Genomic DNA, 17,556 nt, shown 5'->3' with positions numbered 1-17,556 from the left:
GTTATTTCAGTGAATAAATATTATGAGAAAAATTGCAAGTACTGCACACAGTGATCCGGTAATTGATTCTGTCTCCCCCTGCTTATGTTGGAAATGCTCGTCTGTAATTTAACAATATCCAGTTCCAGCCGTTTGGTCTGCATCATTTTTAATGAATTTAAATAGTGCTGATAATGAATCTGTTTAACCACAGCAAGATCATAGTTAGGGCACATCATTTAATTACAGTGGCAATTATAAATGCCATACAAAAGTGTCAGAGGAGATGGAAGATACGGCTCTCTTTGTTCTTAGCACCTTCTATCGACCACAACTCCTCCTATTTTCTGCAATATTATAATTCAATTAGATTTTATATTCATTATTTGTACATTAATACAGTGTAAATTTAATGTAATTGATGAGATGTTACTCGATGAGACAACAAACATTGGAAAGTTGCAGAATGGCAGAAATTAAAAAAAAACATAATATGGTGGAGGATTACAATGGATTCAACCAGCAGAAGAAAAATAAAGACAAATTTAAATTTTGAGGTATGACTCTTTTGCCAGAGTTTTCTCTCCCGGGTTCTGTGTGCAGAGTCGGAAAGTTTCTCTACTCCTCAAACGTGGCTCGGGAGAAACTTCCCCTAATGGCAGATTTTCAATCCGTGGGTGGGGTACGGCAGGTTGGGTGCTGTCTGGCCTGCGCTGGCTGCCCCCAGAAACAACTTGGAGACAGTTATAAGGTCTGCTGAGTGGCAAACTGGACTGTTTGCAAGTCCTGCCTTAATGCTCTGGTACTTTGTCCCAGTTATCATCAAAACAGAAAGGCTGTCTAGACCTCATTCCTTTCACACCTTTCATACACTCTCCATGCTGCATCCATGCTACCTCATGCCCTCCAATGACCCCTCACATCCTCCATGTCAATCTATGCCCCTCTGTCCTCCCCCAATGGCTTTGCATACTCTCCTTATAAACCTATTTCTCTCTACCTATCTCTTTGTAACTCTTCTTACCCTGCATGCCAACCTATGGCCTCTACCTATGCCCCATTCATCACCACGGCCCTTTATAGCCCCTTTGCTAACATGGAGCTGACCTGTGCCACCCCAACTTCCTCTCTTTGCCCTTATACCCTCCATGTCAACTCAATATCCATCATGGGAAGACCCCAGGATCCAGGCTGAAATGAAATAATATAAAGTTGTAAGTATCTATTACAGACAACTATATAAAAAACACTAATTGATAAAGCCCGTTCAATAGATTTAAATCCATTCAAGTACTTAATTCCTTATAAAAACAAACATTTGTAATCATAGCCGCACGCCAAAGACAGCGAATGTCTTTGTAGTTCTTTGAAGCTGTCAGTCAAACTGAATTTACAGGCCTCCCACTGTGAAATTGATAGGTTGTGGAAGCAATCAATCACCAATAATCCTATAATGTCACAATTTTAATGTCAACAAAGAGCATGAGAAATTCAATGCACCAGTTTTTTCAAATGAGTGACACAGTAGGCTGTTATTTTTCAAAAGTTAAAGACTGGAGCATTTCAATGACTTGACAACTTAATAAGTCCGCAAACATTAACCACCTTTCATGCACATTAATTTGTACTCTTAACAATTCAAAAGGTGTACGTGACCTCTTTAAAAGTGTACCTCATCTCTCCAAAGAACTCTGGTGGAATTAAATCCTTTCCTCAGATTTGAAATTATAAAATTTCCCTCAAATTTGGCTCAGGCCTGGAGTTTTTCTCGTCTGCATACAAATTTAGGCTTTTATCACAAAATATTGGCAAAGCAGCAAAGCGTCCCAGAATGTAAATGGTCAGATTGGAAGCATTCACTTATCCTTATTTTTAAATTATTGCTCAACCTTCCCTGCATTTCTAGCATTTTCTGTTTTTCTTTATTCTTGCACAAATTCTTGATGGTTATATACTGTTCTAATTGAAATTATCCGTGCCTGGGATTTAATCTAAAATTGAATTACACATCATGCAAGTTCCCTTGTGTTAAGGATTACAGCTAATCTTCTTATCTAATGTATCCAGTGTAACACATGTATGGCAGGTCGTAAATAAATCCACTCCCATCATATCTATATGCCTTTCTGAGATTCAATATTGCAAAATAGATTTAGAGATCTTCACAAGACCAAGGTTGTGAGCTTTCTGAACAAGTGCTAGCTCCGATAATGGGACCAACCAGAAACTTTATCTCTTCTCTACAGATACTTAGGTTCAGATTTTCATTGCCTCCATCCATGTCGGACCAGACACAGGTTGAAGAAACAAAAGCGGTGGATGCAAAATTTCCACCCCCCATTTCCAGCTCTCTGTATTTCTGTCAGTTTGGGAAAGGGTGTGGGGAGTGAAAAATACACCTACATTCCAAAAGGGCATATTATCCTCTCCCTGTAATATTCTACAAGATATTTCTGTATTTGACAGAAACCATTTTGATTCTTTGACAGGCTTATTTTTACAATGATTAGAAACTGATGTATAACATCTTGAAAGAGGAGGGATAGTTTAGGGTATCAGTAAGTTCGCAAATGATACAAACAATTGGGGGGTAATAAATAGTGAGGAGGAATCTAAGGCAGATTACAGGAGGATATAGACGGGTTGGTCAGATGGGCTGATCAAAGAACTTAAACGGAAGTTTACTTTTTACCCTGAACAGCACATATTTCAATATGTTTTCATTGACATGGGGACTTCCCTCTGCCTCTCCCTCTCCGTGTGTGCCTTGGAAAAGCTCCATTAGAATCAGCACGAGCAAAGGATTCAGTCTGGTTTGAGAATCGCTGCAGGGATGTCTGAAGCTGGGATATCAAGCTCTAGGCTGTAAAGATAGATTGTGGTTTCCAGTCAACTGTGGACTGATCCTCAAACCAATTTCAATTCATTATCACCCCACCCCCACCTCGGCTTCTAATGGATGGATTCTGGGACTCTGTGCTGCAAGAGGTTATTTCCATAATTGATGTCACCAGAGTGGCCTAACATGAGACTGCACTCAAAGGTTTCCACATTGACAATAAAATTGATGTTTTTTTTCCTGAAAATTACAGTAGTATTGTGATTTCTATGTAAGAACGCAATAGACTTTCTTACCCGTTTTACATGTTGCAGCTACATTTAGAATATGAGCAGGTGACACTTTGTATTGCAGAAGTAAATCATCTGCTTCACCATTTCCTTGCTGTGGAATGGGCTTATTTGCAAAAATATATCATTTGAGAATATTGTTGCAAAGTAATTGATATCCTGTTGTCAGCCTAATGTGCAATAACTGAGCCCTCTGGGCAAAAACAACTGATGCAAAACAAATGTAAACAAGTTGAAGAATAAAATCTCAATATTCTACATTATAGGAACCAGCAATGTGGATTTATTAGTCTTTATTATTGTGTGAGAACTGAGCTCCCTTACTGACTAATGAAGCTTGATGTAGGGTCAGGAACAAAGGTCTGTTATCATGGAAAGTATATGACACTGCGATTCAAATAAATCAATTTATGTTTTTAAAGGGCCTTTCTTTTCCAAAGTAAGAGGAGGTTTATAAAATTTCCATCAAACGCCAGCAACAGAAAAACAATCTGCTGTTAGCTTTCTTTACAAAATTTATGGACAACCTGCCCCATTTCTTTGTTAATATAGGCAGTTCAGATGGGGCACCAACCCAGAGATGGGTTGGCTTTTCAAATCAGTGCTGCATGCCTCCATCACTTAACTTTCATGGTGATGGTGGTTGTGAAGGGCTGGAATCATCAGAGAAAAGTGACTGTATAGTTCTGCTTGTATATTTAAAAAATCCCCTTCGCCCCTCCCTCTCCCAAGCTAACCTCTAAACTACTCAGAAATCACGATCCAGCATTGTGGATCTCCTTCCACCACAGGAGTGGAAATGAGAAAAGAAACACATCAACAAAGTCCAACCTGTATCCTTCCATATCCCCAATTTCAAACCGGGAAATTAGTTGGTGCTTGGACTGGAATCTTTGGCTGATTGCCTTTTGTTTAAATTCCCACTGTAGCCTGTGCTGAGACTAATTGTAGTGGCCTGTGATCAGCTAATGTAGATGGAATCAAGCAATGATCTCTTGCTCTATCTTACTTGACCTGACACCCAAGGGAGTTGAAAAGGAAAAGAAGCAAAGGACAGGGTTTTTCAATCCAGCAGATATGCTGACTTTGCAGTACAGACTTACTCAGGCAAGGGAACATTTAACAGTTGTTTATTTATGACCATCTGAAGTAGGTAAGCCTGTCAAAGAATATGGCAACAGCTCCGTTCTGATGGTTCCATGGTAATAATGGAAGAATAGAGTTCTGAGGAACGTGAAGCAGTTCTAATCTTTTAATATTGTCATTCTGTAATGAAAGAATAGACATAGTTGCCTGATCCACCTAAGCCTCCCACCAGAATTAGGGTGGGACGTGGCCAGTAGATCCCGGGAGAGGCCTCCCATGGGATTACCATAACATCTTGCGAGATGTCGCAATCTGGGTCCCACCCACGATGGGCAGGGTCCAGTCTCGCATAGTCAAGTGAGTTTAAGAACCAATTTAGTTGTGCTGACGCCGAGTCAATCAACCACCTGGCATCTGTTGGCCTTGCCGAGGAGACCTCGGTCGGATGCCGTTCAGTACTGGTCTCCACAAACTGGGACCGGGCGGAATAGCACTTGGGGTGGTCTCCCAGGTGATTGGAGGACCCGGATGGTCGGCCTTCAGGCAGGGTAGCACCCTGGGACTGCTGGTGTAATCCAGGCACTTTGGCACTGCCAGCTTGGTACCCTGGCAATGCCACCTGGGCACCCTTGCATTGCCACTTAGATGCCACTCTAGCACTGCCAGGGTGTCCAGTTGATGGTGCCAGGCTGGCAGTACCAAGGTGCCGAGCTGACATTGTGCCCACATCAGGGATTGGGCCCGGGGGTGCCGGATTGGGCCCATGGGTGCCCTGCTGGTATGTGGTAGGTTGGGGTATTGGAGGCATCTGGGATTGCGTCAAGGGATCCAGAGATCGTAGCGCATTTAAAAATTACGCTAAGTGTGGCCTCAGAGTGATAGCGTTCCCCAGCGTGGCGTGGAAATACAAGACAGAGTGCTGGTAGATAAGGGGAGAGGGGGTAATAATCTGGCTAATCCTGCCAAGAATGGACTCCTTAAAACCTACCTCATTACCTAAGTTTTGTGAAATGTGTTTTAATATCTCTTTATCTGGCTCCGTGCCAAATGTTGTTGGCTAATCACACCTGGAATGTTTTATGGTATTAACTTCCATTTAACATAGCACCTTTGTTGTTGCTATAGAAGCACATCTATTTAATGTTCAATTTGGAGGCAACTTCAGTCATGGTGTTTCCATGTACCTGCTGCCTTTCTTCTCAGTGGGTTAGGTTATGTGTTGTGGGGAGCTGATAAGAACTCCTAGGAAAGTTGCTGCAATACTTCTTGTAGATGGTAAACACTGTCGGGATTCTCTAATCCTGAGGCTAAGGGTTAACGCCGTCGCGTTTCTCGACGGCATCAACATGGCCTCAGGATGAGCAATTCTGGCCCCTACATGGCACTGGAGCGACCCATGCCGCTCCAGCTGCTGATCCCAGCGCCAACTGGGCGCCGTGGAGTCCATGCATGCGCAGTGGCGCTGGCGCCAACGCGCGCATGCGCAGTGCCTCCCTTCTCCGCGCCGGCCCCGACGCAACATGGTGTAGGGCTAAAGGGGCCGGTGCGGAAGAAAGGAGGCCCCCAGCCCTGAGGCCGGCCCGCTTATCGGAGGCCCCCTCCGAAGTCGATTTCCATCACCCCCACCCCTACCCCACGGGCCGCCAACGGACCCCTCCACGCCGAGGTCCTGCCAGCTGAGAGCAGATTAGAATGGCGCCGGCGGGACTTGGGTTCTTTGCTACAGCCGCTCGGCCCATCCCGGGCTGAGAATTGGCAGGGGGACCACGTAGAGCGACCTCCGACCGGCGCCCCGCCGACCACACCGGCGCCAATGGCGCTCGTCCCGGTGCCGGGCAGCGTCGCGTGGTTCATGCCGGTCGTGGGGATTCTCCGACCTGGCCCCGGGCTGAGAGAATCCCGCCCTGTAGCTATGGTACTTCTATGGTGAAAGAGGGTGGAAGTTTAGGTTAATGAATGAGCTGCTGGAGGCGTGTCAATTTTCTTGAATGTTGTTGTAGTTGGAAGCATCCAATATGACTGTGTTGCAGGTATTTCTAGAAGTGATTTTCTAGATGTTTGTGCTGTATAGATGAGATTAATACTACATAGTTCATCTTAGTTAATCACACTGAACTACACATTCTTCCTCCATACATGCATGAGTTATAGTCATAGCTTTGTCCACACTAGACCATTCAGTGATGATCGTATGTTAAATGATATAGGGCCATTCTGCTATTTATTTATTATGCTACTCTAAAAGTTTAACCAATAATAATCTTTATTAGTGTCGCAAGTAGACTTTCATTAACACTGCAATGAAGTTACTGCGAAAATCCCCTATTCGCCACACTATGGCCCCTGTTTGGGTACGTTGAGGGAGAATTCAGAATGTCCAATTAATCTAACAAGCACGTCTTTTGTAGCAGGAAACCGGAGCAGCCGGAGGAAACCCACGCAGATACAGGGAGAATGCGCAGATTCCATGCAAACAGGACCTACGCCGGGAATCGAACCCGGGTCCCTGGTGCTGTGAAGCAACAGTGCTAACCACTGTGCTACCGTGCTGCCTAAGTGCAAACTGGAGACATTTCCTGCTTCAGTGTGTGCGGTGTGGGCAAAGCATAAAATCCAGGGCCATGACACTATGTTGAGCATTCGCTGGCAATGTGCTGCCTGGTGTTTTATATTCATCGACTAGGCAGTTCTGGATGCTTGTGGAGTTTTGCATGTGCTGCTGGAGTGCGCAAGCCTCTTTAAATGTGCATAGAAATGTTGATTACAGTATAGCTTCCCTATGCTTTAATTCAGATGGTTTGCTCTGTAAATGCATGACTCGCTGAGCACTAGCATAAACTAGGACAATTCACAAGCCTTTCCCTGATCTTTAGAATTGAGCTAGTACTTTTCTGACTACCTGTGTTTGGGCTGTCTGCCGCTTGAAATTACATTTTCTTTCCTGTTTGCATTTGGAAAACTAGTGTAACACCTTTGTTGTATTCTTCCTCTTGCATTCTTTTATTCTCCATAGAAAACTTATTTAATTATTTATATAATTCATAATGGCTGTTTGTATTGATGAAAACCCAATGAAAGTTGCTGAGAATTTGGACCTGCTTGGTTAATGTAGCCGATAGTGGGACCTTGTTCAGAATACGACTGTATTTAGTTTAAGAGGCAAAGAGGAGCTGCATCATCCCCATTTAAGTTAGTTGATCTGAAGGCTGACAAAACAATGTCATCCTGGAGAGGCCAGTTTCCAAAACCTAAATCTTACAGATCTAACTCATCACTGAAACAGATCATCTGCATATTATCACTTTGCAATTTGTGGGAGCTTGCTCTGCACAAATCGGCTGCCAGGTTTCCTCCACTGCTACTGGGAATATGCTTCAAAAAACCTTATTGGCTGCAAAGTGCTTTGGGACATGCTGAGGTTATGAACAGTGCCGTGTAAGTACTTTCTTTCTGGCTCGGTCAAGTAAAGCTCACTGTAAATTAATAAATAAGCACATAGCATTTGAGCATTAATGCCAGTCAGTGACGGTCAGTTTGTCCCACTGAAATGCATGAAAATACGTGAGATATGGCCTCCTATTCATGTAAATTGAAGCACATCCCGCAATAATGTTCCTCAGCAGCCGCAAGAAAGATTGAGGGGTGCCTGGTGCTGTTACACATGTGGTTACATCCTTGATTCCCTGTAGAAGAGCCTGTCATCACTGCATTCAGTAGCGCTGCTTAGTGTCATTAAGATCGAGGTGGTAATTTCCAATTTGTGTAGATGGAAAACTGGCCTTTGGGGATTGGCTGCCCATTGTACAAACTGTCCATGGGCAATGGGCAGCATGTAAGACTGGTCATCAATCACAACTGGTAGTACCCACCCTCAATTCTCCATCCAGTAAAGGCACAATTCTGCCCAAGTATCCATTATGCATTGATAATAATAATAATCTTTGATTGTCACAAATCAGCTTACATTAACACTACAATGACGTTACTGTGAAAACCCTCTAGTCGCCACATTCTGGCACCTGTTTGGGTATACAGAGGGAGAATTCAGAATTCTCAGCTGGTATGGGGATTGAACCCGCGCTGCTGGCCTTATTCGGCATTACAAACCAGCTGTCTAGCCCACTGAGCTAAACCAGCCCGGTTGTTGGGTAATTATCCTGCAGCAAGATTAAATTAGCTCATTTGCAGTTGGATACAATGGTACTGAATCAACTGCTTACTTCATAAATCACAGAATCCCTACCGTGCAGAAGGAGGCCATTCGGCCCATCATGTCTGCACAGACCATAGAGTCATGGCAATTTATAGCATGAAAACAGGCCCTTTGGCCCAACTTTTCCATGCTGCCCAATTTTTACAACTAAGCTACACCCAATTGCCCGCATTTGGCCCATAACCCTCTGTACCCATCTTTCCCATTTAAAAAAAATTTAGAGCACCCAATTATCATTTTTTCCAATTAAGGGACAATTTAGTGTGGCCAATCCACCTAACCTGCACATCTTTGGGTTGTGGGGGTGAAACCCACGCAGACATGGGGAGAATAGAACATAGAACAGTACCTATATAAGAACAGGCCCTCGATGTTGTGCCGAGCCATGATCACCCTACTCAAACCCACGTATCCACCCTATACCTGTAACCCAACAACCCCCCCCCTTAACCTTTTAGGACACTACAGGCAATTTAGCATGGCCAATCCACCTAACCCGCACATCTTTGGACTGTGGGGGGAAACCGGAGTGTTTCCGGAGAGTTGCACGAATGTGCAAACTCCACACGGACAGTGACCCAGGCTCGGGATTCGAACCCAGGTTCTCAGCGCCGCAGTCCCAGTGCTATCCACTGCGCCACATGCCGCCCACATCCTTCCCATGTAACTGTCTAAATGCTTTTTAAAAGACAAAATTGAACCCGCCTCTACTACTCCCTAACAGCACTGTGGGTCGACTTACATCACAGGAACTGCAGTGGCTCAAGAAGGAAATTCACCACTACCGTCTCAAAGACAATTAGGGAGGGCAATAAATGCTAACCTAATCAGCGGCACCCACATCTTGCAATAAATTAATTTGAAGCATTTCAGATTGTTGATGCATCTGAATGTCTGTCCTAATTTGAGCTTCATTGCTATAATAGCAGGGTGTTGGACATGATTATTAAAATGACAGGGCCTCAGAAGATACTGGCCTCTCCTCCTTGTCCAATGTACAAGGCACTCACCCTCTTCTAGGTATGGCACTCTGCAGCTCTGGTGGAACATTATCTATGAATTATGTCTCTTTAAAAACAGCTGCATAGTGCCTTCAATGTAAAAAATGTCCCAAGATGTTTCACCGAGGTACCAAAAGGTGACATTGAGCCAGCGAAGGTGATACTCGGAGGGATGAATTGACCAGTGGTAGGTTTTAAGCAGAATCTTAAAGGGAACCAGAAAAAAGTAGAGAAGTTTCAGGGAGCGAATTCCAGAACTCAGGGTCTCGATGTTTGAAGGCATAGCTGCCAATATTAGGATTAAAGGAATGGGGAATGCATTAGAGGCCAGAACTCAGAATTATCAGGCTACTGTGACTGGCAGAAGTTACAGAACTAAGGCAGGTTGAAGCTACCAAAAATTTTAACTCTATTGAGGGGACTTTAAGCAAATGTATGTTAGGGAGCAAATGGGGGGGTTGGATACAATCAGTTGAATTTTGGATGAGCTGAAGTACAAATGAAGATGGAAAATAAGGGGCTGGATTCTCCCCTACCCGGCGTGACGGAGGGTGCCGGCGTAGGGGAGTGGCGCCAACCACTCAGGGGTCGCGCCTCCCCAAAGGTGGGGAATTCTCCCCACCTTTGGGGGCCAGCCCCGCGCCGGAGCAGTTTGCACCAGAAGACCGGCGCAAACACCCGGCGCCGTCGGAAGCGGGGCTGGCCGAAAGGCTTTTGGCGGTCGGCGCATGCGCCGGCAGTGACGTCAGCGGCAGCTGGCCGCTGACGTCACTGCCGGCGCATGCGCGATGCGGGGTTCTCCTCCGCGTCCGCCATGGCGGAGGCCGTGGCGGAGCGGAAGGAGAAAGAGTGCCCCCACGGCACTGCCCCGCAGAGTGAGCGGGGGGCCCCGATCGCGGGCCAGGCCTCCGTGGGGGCACCCCCCCCGGCTCCGATCGCCCCCCCGCCCCCCCAGGACCCCGGGGGTCCTGCTCGCGCCGCTGAGTCCCGCCGTCACCAGAGGTGGTTTAAACCTCGGCGGCGGGAGAAGGCCTCCCAGCGGCGGGACTTCGGCCCATCCGGGCCGGAGATTTGAGGTAAGGTTTTTAAAAAATGAAATCCCGCCGGCGCCAGCTGTTTTCACAGGCTGCCGGCGGGATTTGCACAACGCCGGTTTATGACCGGCGGGAGAATTGAAAAACCTGCGGGAGCGGAAATAACGCCGCTTCCCGTCTATTCTCCGACCCTGCGTGGGGTCGGAGAATTTCGCCCAAGATGCGCAGGCAGCACGGTGGCACAGTAGTTAGCTCTGTTGCCTCATGGCGCCGAGGTCCCAGGTTTGATCCCAGCTCTGGGTCACTGTCGGTGTGGAGTTTGCACATTCTCCCTGTGTCTGTGTGGGTTTCGCCCCCACAACCCAAAGATGTGCAGGCCAGGTGGATTGGCCAAGCAAAATTGCCCCTTAATTGGAAAAATGAATTGGTTGCTCTAAATTTAAAAAAAATTAAAGTAAGATGCCCTTCAGGAGCCCATTGCAGTCACTGGGTTTGCAGGAAACAAAAACTGCAATAAAGGATTTTGGGAGTATTATAACCCGCACGAGACCTATGGGTTCGGACCAATTAGCCTCCCGTGAGTCTCGTTGAGTATGAATGATCATGGTCAATTGGACAATGACAGCAGCTAGCGAAATGGCTGCTGCACAGAGGACACACATATTTATACTCCGCCTACTGAACGGAGCCAGCAGGCAGGGACTACCGCTGTACCTGTAGTACAGGGTCTTACCGTACATCACCTAATATATGTACAACAGTGGTTTATCACAACGAGCTACCCCGCTGAGGGCGGAGGCCCCATGGACATGATGTGTAAAAGCTTGGCTGAGTGGGATCCGTGCAGAGAAGTACTGACTGGGACCTGTGTACAACGTGTAAATAGTTTCTTATTCAATAAATAATCAGTTTCTTTAAGTCTCTCATGTGGACACAATAGGGAGCAAATGGATTGAGGCAATGAATAAAAGGGTCATTTAGACCCAAAACATTAACTCTGCTGCTCTCCACAGATGCTGCTTGACCTGCTGAGTTTATCCAGCATTTTCTATTTCTATTTGAGGCAGAGTGATTGAGTGACAGCTGCAGAGGTCTGAAGATGCAGTTGCCAGGCCTTCCTGGATCAATTGGGAACTAGTTGCTTCTTGTTTAGGCCCTGGGGCAATTATAGGTCAGCCTCGCTCTCGTACTGTTCATGGAGTGTTATACCTGAAATCAATTAGGAGGTATTTCTTAATTATTAATGGAAATGTTGTGCACTGGAAATAATTTGCTTTCTCGTTATTTTGTTTGGCAAAAATAATGTGTCGTAAAATTGAAGCTGTCAATCACAAAACATTTATTTATTCGAATGCATAGATTTCAGATTTCAAATCTCTCTCAGCTTTAAACGGAGTACTTTGGAATTTGCAGCCAGCTGTTTGCTGAAAGAGGCGTCTCGCTTGGTAGTTTAATGCTCTCTACTTGTCTTGTGAACCCCATCTGCTACTGTGCATCCCTCCCCCACACTTCTGTCACTGATGAAAATGCTCTTACTAATTAGCAGATTTCGAGAGAGTGCTGGGATCTTGGGGGGGGGGAGGGGGAGGGGGTTATCGTGAACCATTTCCAAGAATGTCAACAGACCTTTTCTGCTTGGTGCTGATGTATTTTCCCTCGTGCTGTGCTCATCTCGGAATGTAGAATTTGCACATGGCCATTGACTGGCATAAATCGTCGGGAAGCAGAAGAGACAATGAGGGAAAAATTCACACGAAACGTGTGGTAGAATCAGAGGCCAAAGGAGCAATGAGAATATGGATGATTAAAAATGACCTAGCATTGAATTCGACAAAGAGGCTTTGCTTCCAGCCCCTGGCCTGACCACAGTTTCACTTAGATTTCTCCCATAGAAGAAATTTTATCAATCCTATGTGAAAAGAATCTGCCCTCCACCCCCCTCTTGTTAGGAATGTATGACCTCCAAGCTTCTTGCTTTCCTTCAAGTAAAAATGGTGGTGCAAGTTGGGCGGCACGGTGGCACTGCTGCCTCACAGCTCCAGGGCCCCGGGTTCAATTCTGGCTTCGGGTGACTGTGTGGAGTTTGCACTTTCTCGCCCTGTCTGCATGCGTTTCCTCCGGGTGCTCCGGTTTGCTCCCACAGTCCAAAGATGTGCGATTGGCCATGCTAAATTTTCCTTTAGTGTTCAAAAAATGTTATGTAGGATTATGCGGATTGGGTGGAGGTGTGGGCTTATGTAGGATCCTCTTTCCAAAGGCTGGTGCTGATACGATGGGCCGAATAGCCTCCTTCTGCACTGTAGGGATTCTGTGAAGTTCTGCTGGTCCATCAACTTGAATTTGGCAGCTGAGTTCCAGCATTGGGCTTGTGAACACCTAATTCAAGCTGTGATTTTAATGTTTAAATTGTTCTGTCAGCCATTTACTAACCGTAAAGCTGTAACCGCAACTTGATTGCAATAGAGGGAGACTTCAACAGCTTTTCTAATTTGTCCTTCGAGGCGAAGATAACCATGTTCATCATCTGGTATATTTAATAGGGCTCTGATGGGATTGTAGGCGACTGCTAAAGCTGACCTCTGCCCAAAATGTTCTGGTGCAACCAGGGGTAAGGTTTTAAGATGGCAAGCAACCATCACTCGTCATCCCGAGAGTCAGCGCCTAACATGAAGCCGCCGACTCTCGAACTTCCACTGCCATTTCATGGTCACTTGAGCGTTGATTTGGCAGTGGACGGGACTTCCTCCTTTGAGGCTCTGCCTGGGCTGAAGTCCCGATACCTTTCAAAAGGGGGTCCCAAGAATGGGAGAGTAGGGGACGCCCGGTCGTGGGGGTCAACAAGCGGGCGATCGCAGCATTGGGAGGTATGCCAGAGAGAACGGTTCCTAGTACTCCCAACATCACTGGGTTAAGAGCGCCCCAACACTGAAGCAGCCTTCTTGCTCTGGAAATCCCATTGTCAAATGGCATGAATCCCGCTGCTAGTGAACAGCACTCCATCAAGGAACACGTGGCTGGAGCACCAGAGAATCCAGCCCCTGATATGTAGCACTGTTTCCTTTTCACTTTTATTTTCCTTAACTCCAGTAGTGATCTGCTGGTGAGATACATCAACTCACATCTAAGCACTCACAACTTGTTAGATTCACACCGTTAACCCTTGATTCCAAATGAGAGATTTCCAGCTGAAAAGTGTGTCCCTGAGGCATTCACAAACCTTAACGCACTTAGGCAGGACAAAAACCGATGAGTGGTAAATCTTTGAGGCTCTGCGCCCAGTGGGGAGCTCTGCTCAGTGGGGTTGCAGAACGATACATCGGCACAGATACAGACTTCCCAACTTGTAGTGGTCCCGATTTCCTGGTGATTGAAGTTGATCACCTGAGTTAGAAGTTATTCTCTGAACCTGCACTCCTATTAAGGCCCAACAAAAGTCATCCCGGATTTGTAAAAATTATCTTTCCGTCTATTTTTTTCTCTCTAAGTCTACTCAAGTATGTGATTTGTTTTTGCTTGCTCTAGAGTTTTGGATCACCGAGATGAGACCTAATTCACATGTGGATGGGCCTACTCTTCTCTCTCTCTCTCTCTCCTCCACTTTTCTCCCCTCTTCAGTAGTTCATGGAATCCTGGTATGTAGCCCATATGGTAAACAGAACTGGAAACGGTTGGAAGATATGGATGGACTAGTCAGGTGGGTGGAACAGTGGCGAAGGGAGTTGAGTCCAGACTAGTGTGAGGAAATTAATTGAACGAAGGCCAACACGGCTGGGGATATATCATTAATGTTAGAATACTGTGAAGGATAGAGAGGGATCTTGGAGTGCCTGTCCACAGATCTTGCCATGGTCTTGAACTGTTGCAGTCCTGGTGGTGTAGGCACACCCACAGTGCTCTCAGGCAGGGAGTTTCAGGATTTTGACTGTCTATTACAGGATTATGAACCGCACACTCGCAAATGAGTATAAAACCAAAACCGTTCAACCAGTTCACAATTCCAGCAAGAAAACAAAATTGGACTATCTAGCTTTTTCAAATTTACTCAGCAGATGTGGGAAGGCCACCATTTATCACACATTCCTAATTGTCCTTTAGAAGGTGATAGAACATAGAACAGTACAGCACAGAACAGGCCCTTCGGCCCTCGATATTGTGCCGAGCAAATGATCACCCTACTCAAACCCACGTATCCACCCTATACCCGTAACCCAACAACCCCCCCCTAATCTTACTTTTTAGGACACTACGGGCAATTTAGCATGGCCAATCCACCTAACCCGCACATCTTTGGACTGTGGGAGGAAACCGGAGCACCCGGAGGAAACCCACGCACACACGGGGAGGACGTGCAGACTCCGCACAGACAGTGACCCAGCCGGGAACCGAACCTGGGACCCTGGAGCTGTGAAGCATTTATGCTAACCACCATGCTACCGTGCTGGTGAGCAGCTTTCTTGAATACAACTGAGTGGCTTGCTAGGCCATTTAAGATCAATTAAGAGTCAATCACTTTGCTGTGATTCTGAAGTCACATGTGAAGCAAATCAGGTAGCATGCATCCCACAGGACATTAGTTACCCTTATAGGTTTTTAACAAAAATCTGCTGGTCTCCTCACCACCGTTACTAATTCTAGCTTTTTATTTACACTAATTGAATTCATAGAATTTAAATTCTCCAGCTACTATAATCGGAGTTGAATTCATAGTCTCGGGATGACTTCAGGACTCTCAGAGCACGATTTAACGCCACGTCACTGGGGACCCTCCCATAGTGGGTTGGGGTTTTGAGGTGGGGGTCGGGGGTCACATCAGGGGCCTCCGAGATTGGGAAGCCATTTAAAAATGGCATCCCGATCTCTTGCGGTACTGAGGAGAAGTTCCGACGAGCGGCGAGGCCTCATTTGGGAAGGAGTGGGCCATCATCAGTGGGGGTGGTGGGGGATGCCCCTGCCCCCACCCCTGCCCCTGCCTGGGGGCGTGTAGTGCCCGCGGGACCCCCATGCCACCCACTAGATAGTGTGTACCTATAACCGGGGCAACCCCAGTTCCTGCTTGTCTGTCCCACCGACCACCCATAACTCCCAGTAACCGTGGAGGTCCCTGGCATTGCGGCTCAAAGCTACTGCTAATAGGGAATCAGCAATCGTAGTTCGCAAAAGTGAGCATTTCACACCTCCCAAATGGATTCCCATTGGTAGGCGTGCCATGTGGCATCTGGGAATTATTGCCTAGCGTCCCAACCAGACAGTGAGACCTGGATACTGTGCCTGAACACTGCAGGAAGCAACACCATGGACACAGCAGCCAATATCCGATCTCCCAGGGGCTGAGCCCCAGCACGAAGGACATTGCCACGACCAAAGGGCGAGTGTGTGCGCTGGGGAGGGGACCAGCACCCAGTCCAGGTAACGTTACGAGTGGGTGTTTGGGGTACAGGATCTGGGACCAGGACCCCCTGCTGCAGCCGAAGATGTGTGGACTGGGCATGTTTGATGGCACCCTGCAGGATGGCAGGGATTTTGGGGGTGGAGAAGGGGAACCATGGGAGACTGAAGGGTCCAGGGGTGGAAGACATTACTAGTTGCCAGTCTCTCACCCTCTCCAGTTCCCTTCAGACATTACACGAGTTAGGTGATATCTTGTCCCTACGGAGACTGCCCTCATGGTGCTGCTAGCAAGCCAGGCGGCCAGACACAGGAAAAGGCAGTGGCGGCAGCATCGACCGGCAGTAGTCCATGTGTAGGGTCCCATCCCACTCCCTGAGGATCTGGCCGCCCATCAGGCCAGGGAAGGATGCAGTGGGGGAGGCTGGTGATGGCTAAAATGTACAGACGTTGCTGGTCTTTTGAACAGATGATGGACATCATGTGCCGCAGGAGGTGCCGCCTCAACAAGGGGATATTGTATCACCTGTGCCACATCCTTGTGGTTCTGGCACCAGGTGGTTGAGGAGGATCCCTGCTCCCGGTGGCCATCAAAGTCACCACAGCCCTGAATGTCCACACCTCAGGATCTTTCCAGGGCTTGAGCGGGGACTTGTGTGGCATCTCACAAGCTACACCCCAAAAGTATTTTTATACAGGAAGAGGTTCCACTTTCTGAACCTCCCTCTAAATGGTGTGCAACCACTACATGGAGATCATGCACATGTGTGCATGCTTCCAGCTGCATCCTGGGGCAGACGACTTCCCCTCCAACTCTCCTGGTGGGCTGGCAGCTGATTCGTCTGCCCACCCTCAGCTGGCGAGTTCGAAGGTCCAGGTACCATATTTAAACATTCTCTCCAGCTCATCTATCTTCACCAGATCATGCAGGACGTCTGTAACCCACTGGAAAATGTCTAACAGCCTCGAGACGAAGTCCGTTCTTTGATTCAACCAAAGCACCCCCCCCCCCCCCCCCCCCCCCCCCACTCCACCCCGAGCCCATCACCTGTGAGGTGCCCGTGCCTTACTTGGACATCTGCATACCGCATCTGGAGTCTTCATCCATCACCTTCCAATGAACAATGTGATATCTCTTTGCCTTCTTTGTTTGTGTGCTTTTTGTGCAGCCTTGTTGGGGTCCAGCTTCCCTCATCTCGGTCTTCCCTCTTCCTTCCATTGTTCATTTTCTTCATCCACCTCCTTGATCCTCCGCATGCCATTGTGAGCCTTCGCCCTCCCACCTCTCCATGCGCAACCCTTTTTCCATATTGTCTCCCTTGTCTTTGTTAGTCCACACACCCCTCACCCTCCAGCTTCCCCTTGCGTTCCTTTCCCTGCCGAGCTTTGTTGTGGTGGATGCATGAGTCCCACGGCACAGTCCTGTCCACTGTGATAGACACTGGTGTGTGGAACAAGGGGCAGAGAGACTCCTGTACTCCCCAACTCCCAGCGCAATACTCATCTGACTCAGTGACAAAAAAGGCTCCCTGGATCCAGCAGTCCACAGTGCTGCCCATGCAGACCAGCTCGGCATGGAGATGGAGGACAGGAACTGGGTGTCGCGGCAGAGTGGTGAACAGTGCATCGGGAGCAGTGCAGCACGATGGCAGGACGTTTGTTGCACTTGCCCCTGAAGTCTCTGGTGAAGTGAAGCACACCTTGTGCATGCCATTTTTGGCAATTGGGT

The 17,556-nt window shown here is 47.2% G+C and overlaps 1 protein-coding gene across 2 annotated transcripts in view; it reads left to right on the top strand.

Moving 5' to 3' along the window:
* Window positions 1-17,556, top strand: part of LOC119965067 (janus kinase and microtubule-interacting protein 2-like) — a 311,931-nt gene that overhangs the window by 17,601 nt on the left and 276,774 nt on the right. The gene's annotated exons all lie outside the window — the stretch shown is intronic.

This window comes from Scyliorhinus canicula, chromosome 4 (assembly GCF_902713615.1).
Source record: "Scyliorhinus canicula chromosome 4, sScyCan1.1, whole genome shotgun sequence".
Classification (NCBI taxonomy): Eukaryota; Metazoa; Chordata; class Chondrichthyes; order Carcharhiniformes; family Scyliorhinidae; genus Scyliorhinus; species Scyliorhinus canicula.
Note: the sequence above shows the minus strand (reverse complement) of the source record. Positions and strands in the feature narration are given on the sequence as shown.